The 20,073-nt window shown below is 31.5% G+C and overlaps 1 pseudogene; it reads left to right on the top strand.

Annotated features, from left to right (window-relative positions):
- Positions 1–20,073, top strand: part of LOC148547394 (cytochrome b561 and DOMON domain-containing protein At5g35735-like) — a 26,725-nt pseudogene extending 6,652 nt beyond the window's left edge.

Here is a 20,073-nt window from a genome sequence, read left to right as displayed (position 1 = left end):
AAGTCTACACCTACCAATGGTAGAATAAAAAATTTTCACGCATATTTTGTTAATTTCTTTTTTATTATTTGTAATCTATTTTATATTAGATAATATTATTTTTTATTGATTATTAGTTTGACATATAACACAATAAATGTAGCAATATAAAAACTTTGTTAATTGATTTTTCAAATAATATAGTGACCTAAGATAAGAAATTTGTTAATTGATTTTGTTAATCTCTTTTTTATTTTTAATCTATTTTATATTAAATAATATTATTTTTTATTGATTATTAGATAAACATAAAATATTTAAATGTGGTAAAATAAGAACCGTGTTATACATTTTGTATTATTTCAACCTTAATGATTATTTTCTTCTCTTTATTTTTCTATCTCATGGACTATGTAATAAGTTTTAATTTATTATTTTTCCTATATATATATTCTATTTTTTAAGCCATTTTATTTTATTAGGTTTTCTAATTTATTTTGTTATATTTTTTTATTTTAAAAATTTTAATATCTAAAGATCTGCTGTATAAACAATTCCAATTATATAATCATCAAGAAGTAGTTCAAGAGAGTAGGTTTGAATTTTGGTAATTTATTAAGTCTAATTATTATATAAGAAGTTAAAAATATTTTAAACTTAAAAAATTTTTTACTAATAAAATTGACTTTGTCCAAAATCGTAGAGAGAAACAGAGAGAGAGAAAGTTGAAGTTTTTTAACTAATTACAAAAATTTACCACCATCAAAACTATTAAACTTGAGTATATTAAGTGAGGATTAATAATAAACAAACTAAAACGATAAATCTAAAAGTTTTTTTTATCTCTCTTTATATAGTATTTCACTTTTGAGTAACTATTTTTTATGGATAGTATTCAAATGATAAACAAAAAAAATAAAAAGATTCCCATTAGATTATAAAAATTAATCTCATCCTTATAATACAATGGCATTATTTTAAAACATGTAAAATAAAATAATAAAGTACATTTTAATTAATGTGCACAGTAAAATAAATGTGAAACTTACATAGTAGCAGTCAAATATAGATAGCAATGGTTGTCTTCTGTCCCAAGTTACTATATTAAATTACAACTTACATTTATAATTATTAGTTAAAAAACTTACAATTATGTATTATTTTAGTTTAAAATAATATATTTTGATATTTTTTTTTTAGGATTACTGACATCGAATTTTGATAATTGAAAAAAAAATTAAACGCTTTATGTCTTACTTCTTTTAACAAAACTTCAACTACTCATAAAAGTTAACAGAATAGATGGTTATATGAAAAAATGAGAAAGGAGAATAATATAATATAATAATGACAATGAAACAATGACAGGTATGTGTATAGAGAATAATAGTAAGAGAAAGAATAGTGTTTGATATAGTAAGATAATATAATAAAAATATAAATTAATCATTTTTAAAAAAATAATGAAATTAAACAAAATTTAAAAAACTACATATAAAATTAAAAAAAATATTTTTTATCAATTAAAATTATGCATGAAGATAGAGTGTGCTTTGAATATAATTTTTTATTTCGGTTCTAAATTAAATACTATTAAAAATAAATAATTAAACTTAATAATAATTATAAATAGTTAAATTTGTAAATAATATTTCTAAATATTATTATCATTATTTTATGAACTATATTATTTCTGATAATATATATACTTCTTTTTTATGTGCTTTTATAATTTAACATTTTAAAAAATTTTTTACAGTAACTTTAATTTTAATAAAATATAATATAAATAAAGTCATATTAATATTAAAATAAAAAATACTTATCTAATAAATTTTAAAAATGAATAATATATTAACAAAAAATTAAATTAATTTCTTAAAAACAATAAAAAAGCGGCTGAACAGGCACGTTAGTGCCTGTTGAGCCGCTAGTATTTATAAAACTATTGTTGAAGAACTTGGATTTGATTAAAATAATTGATTTATTATAGTTGAATTATTATTTTTATGGCTAATGAGTAATAGCTCAAATGGCATAGTCTCCCCATACTTAATTAAGAGGTTGCGGGTTCGAGTCTCATATCTTTGGTAAAAAAAAAAAATTATTTTTATGAAGCTCGTATCTTAGAAATTTTACATAAGACTATATATATGTTTGATAGAGTTTTATTGTAATGTCCTGATTTTTTTTTAAACCCTTTTACATTTGATTTCCTTTATTACTATCCAACCCTCCAATTTTATCAAAATTCCTATACTACCCTTATTTCTTTTACCAAACCCTAACCCTAATTTCCAAATTAAACCCACTAACACTCTATCACATACTCCCCCACCACCCCCATGTACAAAAGCGATAAAGAGAGATGGGGAAACAGAGAAGGGGAAAACGGGGAAGAAGAGGAAGGAGAAGAGAGGGAGGGGATGGAGGAGAAGGCGCCGGGAAGACCATCGTCGCCGTTGTCGCAGAGTGGAGGTGGAGGAGTGACCGAGAGACCCTGATGCAAGGAAGAGAGAAAGTTGCGCGTGAGGGAGAGAGAGGCTTCAACGGAGTTGTTCTGCCACTGATGCTGCGTCCTATCACCGTCCCCAAGCTTCCATAGCCGCTGTCGTTGAGGGAGTGACCACTGTCGAACCCTGGCCGTCGCTGGTGCTACTCCACGCGAGAGGAAGGGGAGCGATGAGACAGAACATGACCGAGGGAGAGGAAAAAGGGGTTGTCATCGTCGCCGGAATTCTGGGTTGCCGCCGTTGTTCCTGGTGAGTTAATCGTTCCTAGTTACCACACTCACCACCTCTGAACCTTATTTGCTCTGTAGCAACCCTGTGTTTGCTTATGATGTTCTTGGTTCTGTTGGGTTTGTTGGAATTATCACCATTGAAGCTTGTCACCGGAAAAGACAAGCTGCTGCACCATCCTTTTCGTTCCGATACCGAACCTTCTGTTCGTAATGCTTCCATTCATGCTTTGCTTAACACCCTATTTCTCTGCATGTTTTTATCTTAATTTCAATAGTTGATACCGCCATTTTAGTATCACTGTATTCTGCCGGAACTGTCAAAATTGTGGTTGCTGTGAGTGGATATTATATCTATAATTGTTTTTAAATATATTATTATCAATATTTTTGTTGAATCATTAATTTTGGAGTTTGAAAATATTTTATTTTTGTGATTTTTGAATTTTTGAAATAAATATTGATTTGTGAAACTTACAATTTTATAAAAGTACACACGAGACGATATTTATATATTTTGTAAAGCATACATGTTTTCTTATTTGACTTTATTAAATTTTAATTAAATTTTAGTATGCATTCTTATATATATATATATATATATATATATATTATTTACTATGGAAATTTAGTAATATGTTATAATTATTAGAGATTTGTTATAAATGATTTGGTTTGGATTGGTTTGGGAGACTCTGACTAGAAAACCGTAGTTAACGGCAGTTATGACGCTAACTTAGATGCATCTGGCTCAGACCTCAGCTAGCAGGGGCGTTGCTAGCCTAACGTGTAGGCCACACGTTGGATCTGTTATTCCGCACGAACACACTAGAGGAAAGGGCTACCCTTAGAGGTGGAGCCGCCCAAGTGTGGACTATTTGATTTGATTTCTGTATGAGGACTCCCTTATTGATTCTCTTATTCATATAAATTATTATTTCTAACCAAAATTATTTTCATAATAATGTTTAGATGGTCTCATGTGAATTATAGATGTACTGTCTAGTCACTGAGTTGCAAAACTCACTCCGTTTTCTAAAAATATTTTTCAGGAATAAATATTTAATTATATGAGCATTTCTATTTAAGGGTAATGATCTGCAATGGTTATATGTTCTTTGTTGAGTTCTTAGACGTCATCTGCTCCATATGTCACAGGCAGGATCCCTCTATATTTATTTATTTTATTTTTGTTTAAAATTTGTATTTATTCATTCTAGAAACTGTAGATTTATTCAAAATTTTTGTAACATTTGTATTTATTTTATATTCGAATCTGTTAGGTTTGCCAGAAGACTATTTCCCTGAGCGTCAGTCGTGGCTCATTTTGGGCTGTGACAGAGTGGTATCAGAGCTTAGGTTTAATCTGTGTAATATGGAGCAAGTGTCCTATGGTAGGATCACAATTGTATAAATAGAAGCGCGCTTATTTGTACAAATTGTGGCACTATCAGAGGCCTATAGGAATGTCATCCTTTTCTTTTTGTCATTCTTGTCTTTTGGTTCTTGTCATCATGAGTCATCTGTCGATTTTTGCCACCTCTTTTCTCTTCTTTGTACCCATCCTTCAGTTATTATTTGGTAGCTTTTCTTGAACATGCTTTTGCAATGACTTTAGTTTCGGTTCCGGTTCGCAATTCCTGCCTTGTAGCGAGTTCTAATCTTCCTCGCTTTTGTGAATATTTGCTTTAATCTTCTTCATCTTCATGTTGTTTTCTATGGTTTCTGATTTCAAGATTTCATCCATTATCTAGAAGATTTGGTATGTTTTTGCTATAAATTATTATCTTATTCCTCTCATAGAACAGTATTTGGATTTGTGGATTGTGGATTCACTTAGCTGCTGATTGAGATGCTTTGTTTTGGATTTCGATAAAACAAGTTTGTTCTTCTCATGTTGATGATCTTTGAAGTTAACATAATTTTGAACCACTCGTGATTCTTTCTTTCGAATCAATAATTTTAAAAACTGTTATTCGGTTGCTTAGGTAGAAGAACTCTGTGACAAATATATGCATGGAATGTTATTCTTGTTTGCTAGATTGGAATTATAATTTTCTCTGTTTAGGTGCAGCAAATTTTTTTTTATGATCTGTTAGTTGAATTGAAGATCTTTTCTGATCTGAAAGTTTGGTTGAACTTTTTTTTTGTTTGATAATCTATTCTGCTATGGCTTTGTTTGTTGAACGTGGCTTTTCTTTCAAGGGCACTATTTCTTTTGGGAACCTTCAAGTTCTTCCCTTTTCAATCTTAGGGTTCCTTTAATTCTGAAATTTTTAGATTTCAATTTTTGACTCATTTTGTTTCTGTTCAATTACTGACAGCACTTCATATTTTTCATGGTAAAATGACTCAAAATAGCATGTATATTAGGGGGCATGAATTTTTATGAATAGACATTTCTATGTAGTAATCACTTTTTCAAAACCCATGCTTTCTTTTTTTTTTCTCTTCCTTTTTCGTTTTCCTACTGGTTGATGCTGCTTTGGATTAATACCCTTACCTTGTTGTGAAAAACAACTCAAACCAATTTAGTTTATTGTGTACTGAATATTGCATTGAATTCTGAATAAGGGTCTTTCTTTCCTCCTTCATTTGTTTTTCAATCATGTTCTGAAGTCTAAGATTCTTTGTTGTTTTTCAACACGTGAGTTGAGCATTGTTTTCAATACCTTCCAAAAGTTTTGAACTTATACTTGTTGGTTAGTTCTCTCTTTTTGTGTATTTTATTTGTTTGATTTTTTAATATTGTAATATTATTTAGTTTATGGGAAAGTGCTTTGAATGTTCAAGCTTCCTTCCTTTATAGACCTTTGTTTTAAACTTTTAATCAATGCAAGTTTTACCCTCGCACTTTTGCAATGCTTTGCTTGTTTGGATTTTCATTGAAGACCCTTTACTCACAAGTTCCTAATCCATTTATTGATTTTCAGCTGTTTCCTAGTTCCAAATTTATGATCCGAAAAAGCATTTTGCTTGAAGTTACTTTACCTTGTGCAAGTTAACCATGTTCTGGTTTAAACCTTGAATTGTTGCATATGTAGGGGGTTTAACTTATATGATTTTAACTTAAGAATGCCCATAAAGTTTATTGAGTAATTACAAATAGGTTTAATTGTTGTGATTAGTTGATTGGCTATATGGATGTTGAATTGTGGCTGTGGATTGATTGAATCTGTGGATTTTGTGAAGTTGATTGATTATGTGTGAATTGTGAATTGTTGATGAGTGATTGCTGAGAACTCTGAGCTTGATGGATTATATTGAATTTGTTACTGTTGAGCTGGTTATTTCTTTATTGTAATGGTGGTGGACTTGGTGCTTGATTGGAATTGAGTTTAGAAAATATTTAAAGGATTGAATCTCAAAATGTTGAACTACTTGCTGAAAATCTGAGTTTTGGAAGTCAAATGGCAACTTTGAAAGTGAACCAGTAACTCAATAGTGTTTGAAACGATAAGAAATTAAGAGCTAAATAATCTATAATGAGTATGATTGCTGAGATTCAATTTTGAAGGGTTCGTATTAACTGGAATATTAGTTATGATTTTTTTAAAGTTAAACCGTTGGATATGATTTTCTGCACTATTTTAAATGAAGTTAGAAACTTTGAAAATCTATAACTAATTCTATGATGATCGGAATTGCGTAGGACTAAGTCTGGATTAAGCTTGGGAATATAGGGAGCTGGACTGGTGAATTTGAGACTTTTTCATTAAATTTATGATTTATGGTGAATTTTTGAATTATGGATGTCAAATCTGAATTTTCTGTAGAATGCTCAACACAACAACAACTTGTTTCCTCTATTGGAAATTCTCCATTTTGAATTTCGAAATGAAACCAGTTTTAAATAAAACTCTAGTCTTATTACTTCAATTTCATTAAATTCTTTTGCTATGTGCTTGAATTATATTGAAAGCTAAATTACGTTTAAAGATTTAGACAAAATAAAAAGTAGCAGTTATTATAACTAATGTTAGTTTAAGTTAATTGCAATCACGTCAAATTTTAGTTTTGTTTTCATTATCTTATATGTGCTTTATTTGTAAATTAAGTCATAACTGTGTGATCATATGAAAATATTTGAGTGTATTTTACAATGATAATAAGTTAGATGTACATGTAAATGTTGGCTTAGAGGATAATGAGATGATTGCTTATATTCTTCCGTCATGTTTTACATAATCTATCTATTAATGACATAGTTACTTAATATCCAAGGTCGTGATAATCATCTAAAGGCACTTCGTTGAAGGTTTCTATAGAACGGGAAAGGAAGTATACTGATTTTTGTGACACTGTTTTCAATTTTTATGACTGTCAAGTTGGCTATTTTAAATTGTTTTGTCATATTTTTAATTTATGTTTTACTTTGCTTTCTCTGTTGTTGATTTTGTCCTTTTGCTTATGCATATCCCTACTTGATTGTGTTCCTAATCATTCTCTTAAACCTTCGTGAACATTGCCATCGACTTTAATGGTCATCTCGTCTGAGCTAGTTGCTCTTTCTATTCAGCTTGAATTTGTTTCGATTTAATACTCCATCCTTCTTTTATTGCTTCTATCAAAGTTTCTTGATTCAGATTTCCTTATTAGGATGTGATTGACTCTTTCTGGCAAACTTTATTGTTTTTGTACAGCTTAATTGCAATTTTATACATCCTTCCAAGTTCTTGCGAACGCCATCTATGATGTTTGCTCTTCGCTTCATAAGTTTTGTATCCGTTTGAGTAAACTTGAGCTTGTTTCAGTGTCACGTGCAATTCCTAGATATAGCAAGCGATACGTTAGTTTTTAGGACACGACTCGTAGGCTCGGAAGGTGAAACTTGTAAGTGTGCGACGTCATAAGAAGATTATGAAGCAAGAGTGTTATGAGGAGGAAATTAAGGAGATTTTGGTACAACTTGAAAGGTTAGTCCTGATGATTAACGTTCGAATGTACTTTGGAAATGATGAACAAAGTGAAAAGTGCTATGTATGTTTGAGTTGTCAACGGAATGAGAGCAGATGAAGGTCAACCGCGTCGTTTTAATACAAACCTACTTTGTAACTTTTGCACCCCATTAAAATTCTTTCTCATATTTGTTAAAGTGTTAAAACCACATAACATTTTGTATACTATATTAATTTTTTAGGGCAAAAATTTTTATAAGGGGGTAGAATGTAATGTCCTGATTTTTTTTTTAATTTTAAACCCTTTGACATTTGATTTCTTTTATTACTATCCAACCCTCCAATTTTATCAAAATTCCTATACTACCTTTATTTCTTTTACCAAACCCTAACCCTAATTCCCAAATTAAACCCACTAACACTCTATCAAATACACCCCCACCACCCCCATGTACAGAAGCGATAAAGAGAGATGGAGAAACAGAGAAGGGAAAAACGGGGAAGAAGAGGAAGGAGAAGAGAGGGAGGGGATGGAGGAGAAGGCGCCGGGAAGACCATCGTCGCCGTTGTTGCAGAGTGGAGGTGGAGGAGTGACCGAGAGAGACCCTGACGCGAGGAAGAGAGAAAGTTGCGCGTGAGGGAGACAGAGGCTTCGACGGAGTTGTTCTGCCACCGATGCCGCGTCCTATCACCGTCGCCAAGCTTCCATAGCCGCCGTCGTTGAGGGAGTGACCACTGTCGAACCCTGGCCGTCGCTGGTGCTACTCCACGCGAGAGGAAGGGGAGCGATGAGACAGAACATGACCGAGGGAGAGGAAAAAGGGGTTGTCGTCGTCGCCGGAATTCTTGGTTGCCGTCGTTGTTCCTGGTGAGTTAATCGTTTCTAGTTACCACAATCACCACCTCTGAACCTTATTTGCTCTGTAGCAACCCTGTGTTTGCTTATGATGTTCTTGGTTCTGTTGGGTTTGTTGGAATTATCACCGGAGAAGACAAGCTGCTGCACCATCCTTTTCGTTCCGACACCGAACCTTCTGTTCGTAATGCTTCCATTCATGCTTTGCTTAACACCCTATTTCTATGCATGTTTTTATCTTAATTTCAATAGTTGATACCTCCATTTTAGTATCACTATATTCTGCCGGAACTGTCAAAATTGTGGTTGCTGTGAGTGGATATTATATCTATAATTGTTTTTGTTGAATCATCAATTTTGGAGTTTGAAAATATTTTATTATTGTGATTTTTGAATTTTTGAAATAAATATTGATTTGTGAAACTTACAATTTTATAAAAATACACACGAGACGATATTTATATATTTTGTAAAACATACATGTTTTCTTATTTGACTTTATTAAATTTTAATTAAATTTTAGTATGCATTCTTATATATATATTTTATTTACTATGGAAATTTAGTAATATGTTATAATTATTAGAGATTTGTTATAAATGATTTGGTTTGGATTGGTTTGGGAGACTCTGACTAGAAAATCGTAGTTAATGGCAGTTATGACGTTAACTTAGATGCATCTGGCTCAGACCTCAACTAGCAGGGACGTTGCTAGCCTAACGTGTATGCCACACGTTGGATCTGTTATTCCGCACGGACACACTAGAGGAAAGGGTTACCCTTAGAGGTGGAGCCGCCCAAGTGTGGACTATTTGATTTGATTTCTGTATGAGGACTCCCTTATTGATTCACTTATTCATATAAATTATTATTTCTAACTAAAATTATTTTCATAATAATGTTTAGATGGTCTCATGTGAATTATAGATGTACTGTCTAGTCACTGAGTTGCAAAACTCACTCCGTTTTCTAAAAATATTTTTCAGGAGTAAATATTTGATTATATGAGCATTTCTATTCAAGGGTAATGATCTGCAATGGGTATCTGTTCTTTGTTGAGTTTTTAGACGTCATCTGCTCCATATGTCACAGGTAGGATCCCTCTATATTTATTTATTTTATTTTTGTTTAAAATCTGTATTTATTCATTCTAGAAACTGTAAATTTATTCAAAATATTTGTAACATTTTTATTTATTTTATATTCGAATCTGTTAGGCTTGCCAGAGGATTATTTCCTTGAGTGCCAGTCGTGGTTCATTTTGGGTTGTGACATTTATATTATTTTAGAATATTTGATTTTACTAAAATATATACTTTTGAAGCATTGAAGTATTTGTTGGCATTCACTTACTTTGAAATTGTGAAATATGTTCTTATGATTGAAAAAGTATGATTGGAAAAGATTTCTAATGAGAAAGTATTATTTGATTTGATTTGATTTGATACCTTATATATTTGAAAGATTAAAGATTTATTATAATTTGTATTTGAAACTATATGTTTTAAATTAGTTTGTGAGGTTCGTATTAGAAAACTATAGTTATCGGCAGTTATAACGTTAACTTAGATGCATCTGACTCACTCCAGCTAGCAGGGGTGTTGCTAGCCTCCCGTGTAGGCCACACGATAGATTTGTTATTCTATTAGGACACATAAGAGAAAATGGCTACCCATAGAGGTGGAGTCGTCCATGTGTGGACTTTTGATTTGATTTCTATACGAAAATTCCCTTATTGATTTACTTATTATTATTAACTATTATTTTCTAATTAAAATTACTTTGATAATAATATTTATATAGTCTCATGTCGATTATAGATATATTATCTACTTGCTGAGTTGCAAAACTCACTTTGTTTTTCTAAAAATATTTTTTCAGGAACAAAAACTTGACTATGTGAGACTTTCTATTTAAGAGTAACGAACTGCAATGAGTATCTATTTTTTGTCGAGTTCTTAGATATATATGCTTCATATATCACAGACAAGATCCAACCATTCTTAATTATTTTAATTTTTGTTAAAAATGTATAATTATTTATTTTAGAATTTGTAAAATATTTATAACTTTCTTAGTCAACTTATATTTGAGTCTATTAGGCTTACTATGAAATTATTTTTTTGAACGCCGATCATGACTCATTTTGAGCTGTGACAACTACAATAGGAGTAAAATAGCTCGGTACTTCAGATTGTTTCCATTTTCTTGGGACAAAATTTGGTTCAATATCCACGTTGGTTTCCAATTAACTGGTTTTCTAATTGGAACTGCTGGTTGGGCTATTGGGCTTAGTCTTGGAAGATCTTCAAAGTATTACACCTTCCACACTCATCGAACCTTTGGCATTCTCATTTTCACATTTAGTAAACTCCAAGTAATATTCCTCTTTTCTCTCTATAAATTGATTTCTACAATTTATATCTTAATAAAGTTATGCATGCACATATATAGTAGTATGCTGGATGAAGCTAATTTTTATGCAGATTTAACCAATAGAATTTCAGGATAATGATATATTATGGTAAATAATTATTTAGGGTGATTTAAGGGTTTCATTTAGAGACAATAAAATGAAATATTAACACAAATGATTTACACTATTATTATCGTTTCTATTTTATCTGTTCAGATATTTGTTATTATACAAAAACTAGAGTGAGACTCGCGCAATGAGCAGAGAGGTAAATCATTTATACTATATAGTATATTTTAATAAATATTATATTAAAAATATTTTAGAGAACATATTATAAATAGATTTAGAATTTATTTATTTTTAAAAAAGACATAGGTTATTTATATTAGAGTTATACAAAACTGCATTTTCTTTTTTTTTTTTTTTCATTTTTTGATTTGTATTAATGGCTACACTTTGTCTTTTCTTGCGGTTTTTTTGTTTGTAAATAATGAAAAAAATAAATGAATGAGAATGAAAAATATATAAAAATGTTATATTAAATTTAAGGAATTTTTGACAATTAGTACAAGAGATTAAGAAATGAAGAGTAGTAAGAGTCTTAATATGTATAAGTTGTAGAATTTGAATATTTGTAACTGAAATTTTTTATAATAATTATTATTATGACACTTTTAATGTATGTTTATTGCATTTAATTAGTACTTGATGTTTCAATTGAATAATAATAGATAAGAGTTTTTTGTTTTAATTTTTTTAAAACATTTTACTAAATAGTGATTGGTTGATTTTCATCTAACAATTTTGGGTATTAACTCTTCGGGTCTGTCATTACCACTGCAAATCCTTCTACAACAAAGAGAATAAGACATGGTCAAAGAATGATAATCCATTCTAAGTAAATTGTGAAAGCAATACTGCACATGTGGAATAACAATTTGAAAAAGAGGAACACGTAAATGTAAATTGTGGAAGAAGTACTCCACATGTAAAATAACAATTTATAATTTGATGATGAAATATTGCAATCGATAGTATATAGGGAGCAATAATTTTAAATGCACATTAATTTTGGTTGTGAGTGTTGGACATAACCATTTACAAAAGAGGAATACATAAACTTGTGCTATTTGCAATGAGTTCACAATTAAAATGTTATTATTTATAACAAATAAATAGGGCTATTGAAAATGATATTGAACAATGAGAAGAGTAAACGGCAAAGTTGAAAATATTTAGGATGATACCTGAGACAAATTTCTTACGTTGGCGGCACATCGCGATGTACAATTTGTTTTGAGGAAAAAACAATGGCTCATGGGACTAGAAGAGGATGGAGGAAATAGGATGGGACCGGAAGAGGATGGAGGAAATAGGATCTTGATACAGAGATGTGCTAAAAGGGTGATGGTTTGAGAAAGGTAATAAGTTCTTTGCTTTTGTTTAAGTTAATTGCAATCACGTCAAATTTTAGTTTTGTTTTCATTATCTTATATGTGCTTTATTTGTAAATTAAGTCATAACTGTGTGATCATATGAAAATATTTGAGTGTATTTTACAATGATAATAAGTTAGATGTACATGTAAATGTTGGCTTAGAGGATAATGAGATGATTGCTTATATTCTTCCGTCATGTTTTACATAATCTATCTATTAATGACATAGTTACTTAATATCCAAGGTCGTGATAATCATCTAAAGGCACTTCGTTGAAGGTTTCTATAGAACGGGAAAGGAAGTATACTGATTTTTGTGACACTGTTTTCAATTTTTATGACTGTCAAGTTGGCTATTTTAAATTGTTTTGTCATATTTTTAATTTATGTTTTACTTTGCTTTCTCTGTTGTTGATTTTGTCCTTTTGCTTATGCATATCCCTACTTGATTGTGTTCCTAATCATTCTCTTAAACCTTCGTGAACATTGCCATCGACTTTAATGGTCATCTCGTCTGAGCTAGTTGCTCTTTCTATTCAGCTTGAATTTGTTTCGATTTAATACTCCATCCTTCTTTTATTGCTTCTATCAAAGTTTCTTGATTCAGATTTCCTTATTAGGATGTGATTGACTCTTTCTGGCACACTTTATTGTTTTTGTACAGCTTAATTGCAATTTTATACATCCTTCCAAGTTCTTGCGAACGCCATCTATGATGTTTGCTCTTCGCTTCATAAGTTTTGTATCCGTTTGAGTAAACTTGAGCTTGTTTCAGTGTCACGTGCAATTCCTAGATATAGCAAGCGATACGTTAGTTTTTAGGACACGACTCGTAGGCTCGGAAGGTGAAACTTGTAAGTGTGCGACGTCATAAGAAGATTATGAAGCAAGAGTGTTATGAGGAGGAAATTAAGGAGATTTTGGTACAACTTGAAAGGTTAGTCCTGATGATTAACGTTCGAATGTACTTTGGAAATGATGAACAAAGTGAAAAGTGCTATGTATGTTTGAGTTGTCAACGGAATGAGAGCAGATGAAGGTCAACCGCGTCGTTTTAATACAAACCTACTTTGTAACTTTTGCACCCCATTAAAATTCTTTCTCATATTTGTTAAAGTGTTAAAACCACATAACATTTTGTATACTATATTAATTTTTTAGGGCAAAAATTTTTATAAGGGGGTAGAATGTAATGTCCTGATTTTTTTTTTAATTTTAAACCCTTTGACATTTGATTTCTTTTATTACTATCCAACCCTCCAATTTTATCAAAATTCCTATACTACCTTTATTTCTTTTACCAAACCCTAACCCTAATTCCCAAATTAAACCCACTAACACTCTATCAAATACACCCCCACCACCCCCATGTACAGAAGCGATAAAGAGAGATGGAGAAACAGAGAAGGGAAAAACGGGGAAGAAGAGGAAGGAGAAGAGAGGGAGGGGATGGAGGAGAAGGCGCCGGGAAGACCATCGTCGCCGTTGTTGCAGAGTGGAGGTGGAGGAGTGACCGAGAGAGACCCTGACGCGAGGAAGAGAGAAAGTTGCGCGTGAGGGAGACAGAGGCTTCGACGGAGTTGTTCTGCCACCGATGCCGCGTCCTATCACCGTCGCCAAGCTTCCATAGCCGCCGTCGTTGAGGGAGTGACCACTGTCGAACCCTGGCCGTCGCTGGTGCTACTCCACGCGAGAGGAAGGGGAGCGATGAGACAGAACATGACCGAGGGAGAGGAAAAAGGGGTTGTCGTCGTCGCCGGAATTCTTGGTTGCCGTCGTTGTTCCTGGTGAGTTAATCGTTTCTAGTTACCACAATCACCACCTCTGAACCTTATTTGCTCTGTAGCAACCCTGTGTTTGCTTATGATGTTCTTGGTTCTGTTGGGTTTGTTGGAATTATCACCGGAGAAGACAAGCTGCTGCACCATCCTTTTCGTTCCGACACCGAACCTTCTGTTCGTAATGCTTCCATTCATGCTTTGCTTAACACCCTATTTCTCTGCATGTTTTTATCTTAATTTCAATAGTTGATACCTCCATTTTAGTATCACTATATTCTGCCGGAACTGTCAAAATTGTGGTTGCTGTGAGTGGATATTATATCTATAATTGTTTTTGTTGAATCATCAATTTTGGAGTTTGAAAATATTTTATTATTGTGATTTTTAAATTTTTGAAATAAATATTGATTTGTGAAACTTACAATTTTATAAAAATACACACGAGACGATATTTATATATTTTGTAAAACATACATGTTTTCTTATTTGACTTTATTAAATTTTAATTAAATTTTAGTATGCATTCTTATATATATATTTTATTTACTATGGAAATTTAGTAATATGTTATAATTATTAGAGATTTGTTATAAATGATTTGGTTTGGATTGGTTTGGGAGACTCTGACTAGAAAATCGTAGTTAATGGCAGTTATGACGTTAACTTAGATGCATCTGGCTCAGATCTCAACTAGCAGGGACGTTGCTAGCCTAACGTGTATGCCACACGTTGGATCTGTTATTCCGCACGGACACACTAGAGGAAAGGGCTACCCTTAGAGGTGGAGCCGCCCAAGTGTGGACTATTTGATTTGATTTCTGTATGAGGACTCTCTTATTGATTCACTTATTCATATAAATTATTATTTCTAACTAAAATTATTTTCATAATAATGTTTAGATGGTCTCATGTGAATTATAGATGTACTGTCTAGTCACTGAGTTGCAAAACTCACTCCGTTTTCTAAAAATATTTTTCAGGAGTAAATATTTGATTATATGAGCATTTCTATTCAAGGGTAATGATCTGCAATGGGTATCTGTTCTTTGTTGAGTTTTTAGACGTCATCTGCTCCATATGTCACAGGCAGGATCCCTCTATATTTATTTATTTTATTTTTGTTTAAAATATGTATTTATTCATTCTAGAAACTGTAAATTTATTCAAAATATTTGTAACATTTTTATTTATTTTATATTCGAATCTGTTAGGCTTGCCAGAGGATTATTTCCTTGAGTGCCAGTCGTGGTTCATTTTGGGTTGTGACATTTATATTATTTTAGAATATTTGATTTTACTAAAATATATACTTTTGAAGCATTGAAGTATTTGTTGGCATTCACTTACTTTGAAATTGTGAAATATGTTCTTATGATTGAAAAAGTATGATTGGAAAAGATTTCTAATGAGAAAGTATTATTTGATTTGATTTGATTTGATACCTTATATATTTGAAAGATTAAAGATTTATTATAATTTGTATTTGAAACTATATGTTTTAAATTAGTTTGTGAGGTTCGTATTAGAAAACTATAGTTATCGGCAGTTATAACGTTAACTTAGATGCATCTGACTCACTCCAGCTAGCAGGGGTGTTGCTAGCCTAACGTGTAGGCCACACGATAGATTTGTTATTCTATTAGGACACATAAGAGAAAATGGCTACCCATAGAGGTGGAGTCGTCCATGTGTGGACTTTTGATTTGATTTCTATACGAAAATTCCCTTATTGATTTACTTATTATTATTAACTATTATTTTCTAATTAAAATTACTTTGATAATAATATTTATATAGTCTCATGTCGATTATAGATATATTATCTACTTGCTGAGTTGCAAAACTCACTTTGTTTTTCTAAAAATATTTTTTCAGGAACAAAAACTTGACTATGTGAGACTTTTTATTTAAGAGTAACGAACTGCAATGAGTATCTATTTTTTGTCGAGTTCTTAGATATATATGCTTCATATATCACAGACAAGATCCAACCATTCTTAATTATTTTAATTTTTGTTAAAAATGTATAATTATTTATTTTAGAATTTGTAAAATATTTATAACTTTCTTAGTCAACTTATATTTGAGTCTATTAGGCTTACTATGAAATTATTTTTTTGAACGCCAATCATGACTCATTTTGAGCTGTGACAACTACAATAGGAGTAAAATAGCTCGGTACTTCAGATTGTTTCCATTTTCTTGGGACAAAATTTGGTTCAATATCCACGTTGGTTTCCAATTAACTGGTTTTCTAATTGGAACTGCTGGTTGGGCTATTGGGCTTAGTCTTGGAAGATCTTCAAAGTATTACACCTTCCACACTCATCGAACCTTTGGCATTCTCATTTTCACATTTAGTAAACTCCAAGTAATATTCCTCTTTTCTCTCTATAAATTGATTTCTACAATTTATATCTTAATAAAGTTATGCATGCACATATATAGTAGTATGCTGGATGAAGCTAATTTTTATGCAGATTTAACCAATAGAATTTCAGGATAATGATATATTATGGTAAATAATTATTTAGGGTGATTTAAGGGTTTCATTTAGAGACAATAAAATGAAATATTAACACAAATGATTTACACTATTATTATCGTTTCTATTTTATCTGTTCAGATATTTGTTATTATACAAAAACTAGAGTGAGATTCGCGCAATGAGCAGAGAGGTAAATCATTTATACTATATAGTATATTTTAATAAATATTATATTAAAAATATTTTAGAGAACATATTATATATAGATTTAGAATTTATTTATTTTTAAAAAAGACATAGGTTATTTATATTAGAGTTATACAAAACTGCATTTTCTTTTTTTTTTTTCATTTTTTGATTTGTATTAATGGCTACACTTTGTCTTTTCTTGCGGTTTTTTTGTTTGTAAATAATGAAAAAAATAAATGAATGAGAATGAAAAATATATAAAAATGTTATATTAAATTTAAGGAATTTTTGACAATTAGTACAAGAGATTAAGAAATGAAGAGTAGTAAGAGTCTTAATATGTATAAGTTGTAGAATTTGAATATTTGTAACTGAAATTTTTTATAATAATTATTATTATGACACTTTTAATGTATGTTTATTGCATTTAATTAGTACTTGATGTTTCAATTGAATAATAATAGATAAGAGTTTTTTGTTTTAATTTTTTTAAAACATTTTACTAAATAGTGATTGGTTGATTTTCATCTAACAATTTTGGGTATTAACTCTTCGGGTCTGTCATTACCACTGCAAATCCTTCTACAACAAAGAGAATAAGACATGGTCAAAGAATGATAATCCATTCTAAGTAAATTGTGAAAGCAATACTGCACATGTGGAATAACAATTTGAAAAAGAGGAACACGTAAATGTAAATTGTGGAAGAAGTACTCCACATGTAAAATAACAATTTATAATTTGATGATGAAATATTGCAATCGATAGTATATAGGGAGCAATAATTTTAAATGCACATTAATTTTGGTTGTGAGTGTTGGACATAACCATTTACAAAAGAGGAATACATAAACTTGTGCTACTTGCAATGAGTTCACAATTAAAATGTTATTATTTATAACAAATAAATAGGGCTATTGAAAATGATATTGAACAATGAGAAGAGTAAACGGCAAAGTTGAAAATATTTAGGATGATACCTGAGACAAATTTCTTACGTTGGTGGCACATCGCGATGTACAATTTGTTTTGAGGAAAAAACAATGGCTCATGGGACTAGAAGAGGATGGAGGAAATAGGATGGGACCGGAAGAGGATGGAGGAAATAGGATCTTGGTACAGAGATGTGCTAAAAGGGTGATGGTTTGAGAAAGGTAATAAGTTCTTTGCTTTTGAGAGCTTTTTGTTAGGGTAAATGTTAATTTGTATTTTTGTTGTTTTAGAAATTAGGATTGATTTGAAAAAAGTTAATTTGTTGGTTTTTATTGTATTTTTTAGTTGTTTTTTTGTTTTTTTTTTATGTGAAAATAAAAGTTGATTTGGCAAGATTTGAGTGGTGGATTCTAAAATTTTGCCAAGTAAGCGTTGGTACTGACATGACGTTAGTAGAAGAAGAGAAATAACTTAGAAGCAATGTGGGTAAACCTATGTACCTACTTTTATATATTAAGAATAGATAGAGACCATAGATACAGACACTAGTTTAATTATAAAAACAGAATAAATCAGTGTGTGAAAAAGAAAAATAACCAAAAAGAATATAAAAGAAAAAAGTAAAAGGAGAGTGTTTAAAAATCCTAATTTTTAATATTCTTATATATTTTTTTGTACTACTCACATTTTTTAAAATAAATAAATAAATAATCTAGTTCGGTAGGCCAATCTGTCCCACCAAAACCGAAAGTTTTGGCTTTATGGATGGATTTAGCTGGTCGACCCAACGAGTTCGACCAATTTTGTCACCACCTTTAGACGAGTCCATATCCGGTTACGCTATGTCTATGTCTCAACCCTGTATATTTTGTATTGAAGCATATTAATCTAGTGTAGTGAATTTTGTGCATTTTCAGATGTTGGCATTTCGGTTAAAGCCCAAGCTTAGTGATGATTATAGGAAATGTTGGAATATGTACTGATGGGTCTAGTTGAATTTGAGAAGGAGTTGAATCAAGTTAGCTTAAAACTTAAAGTTTCAAATTCTGTTTTAGCAGTAGTTTGAATTTCAGGAGATTATTTCATTTTATCTCATACGCAGAATCAGTAAAGAGTAGGGAAGAGAAGATGAAGACCAGCCTGTATCCTGGTTCGGATTCTTTGAGCAATGAATCCTACGTCTAGTCTCCACCACGAATCATGGTAGAATTTTCACTAATCATTCACAGATTACATACACCAATACTATTGAATATCTCCCTAATTCAACTAGTATCTATCCCTAAACTTTCAATACCAAAGCTTAGCTTCCCATAGTGCTGATCCAACTAGGAAGGAGAATCTAAACAGATTTAGACTCACCAAGTGCTCACCCAACTTGGCAAAGGGGAACTAATCCTAGTTCAACAACTCAATACATCAGAAATCAGTGGCTATTCTGCATCACTCATGCTTTTTCTTTCTTGGCTTTTCAACCTCTCAATATTTGCCTTTTCAAAACAGAAAATGACACAAGACAACCATAACACAAAGATCAGAAATTAAACTCGAGTAGAAGAAAAAGATTCCAGCTCCATGTTTGAGAAGGTGCTCTAAATGTGTGCTCTCTTTTTCTTAATTTGAAATGATGGAATGAGGCCTCTTATATATCTTCACTTTGCCTTGAATTTCTGCCTCTTTTATTTCCTTGTACCAGCTGCTCGTTGGAGCTGTCACTGCTGGCATGCAGTCATTTTCTTCCACATGCTCCACTACCTCTGCAATCCGAGGAGCTTGTCCACTACCTCTGTGGTCCTTGGCTTGGTTTTCTTCCTTGGCATGCACTCCTTTTTCATCCTTCTCCATAGCCCCAGCTGCTACTGCGCTCTTTGCTCGTTTGTGTTTTGCTCAACCACGATCCAAAGTGGTGCTCTGCTGATGTCCTTAGGTTAGTGGGGTGTAGCAGCTGTACTTCTTTACTTTTACAGAGCCACACTTATCCTTACTTTTGTCCAGCTGTCCTCATTTGCTTTTAGCACATACATAACCATTTATTTTGCTGAACGGTGCTATGAGGAACATTGGCTCTTTTACATGGCCGAAGCATATGCTAGTCTTGAGCTGTGTTGTTTCTTGAATAACCAAGTGGATAGACCAGCTTCATTGTTTGGCAGTGAGAAGAGTTATAGGCCTACCACAATAAAACATACATTAAACAATACTGGGCTTTCAACCCACTTAAATGTTTGTCATTATTTATATACCCAAAATCAACTTAAACTTAACATGTACCATCATTTTCTTGGCTATGGAGTGGTTGCAATCATAGTCACAAGCATATTCAATCTCATCTGGCACAGATTAGGATCTTAG

Source organism: Arachis ipaensis, chromosome B8, assembly GCF_059453495.1.
Source record: "Arachis ipaensis isolate K30076 ecotype BB chromosome B8, ASM5945349v1, whole genome shotgun sequence".
Taxonomy (NCBI): Eukaryota; Viridiplantae; Streptophyta; class Magnoliopsida; order Fabales; family Fabaceae; genus Arachis; species Arachis ipaensis.
This window is presented reverse-complemented; position numbering and strand designations above follow the sequence as displayed.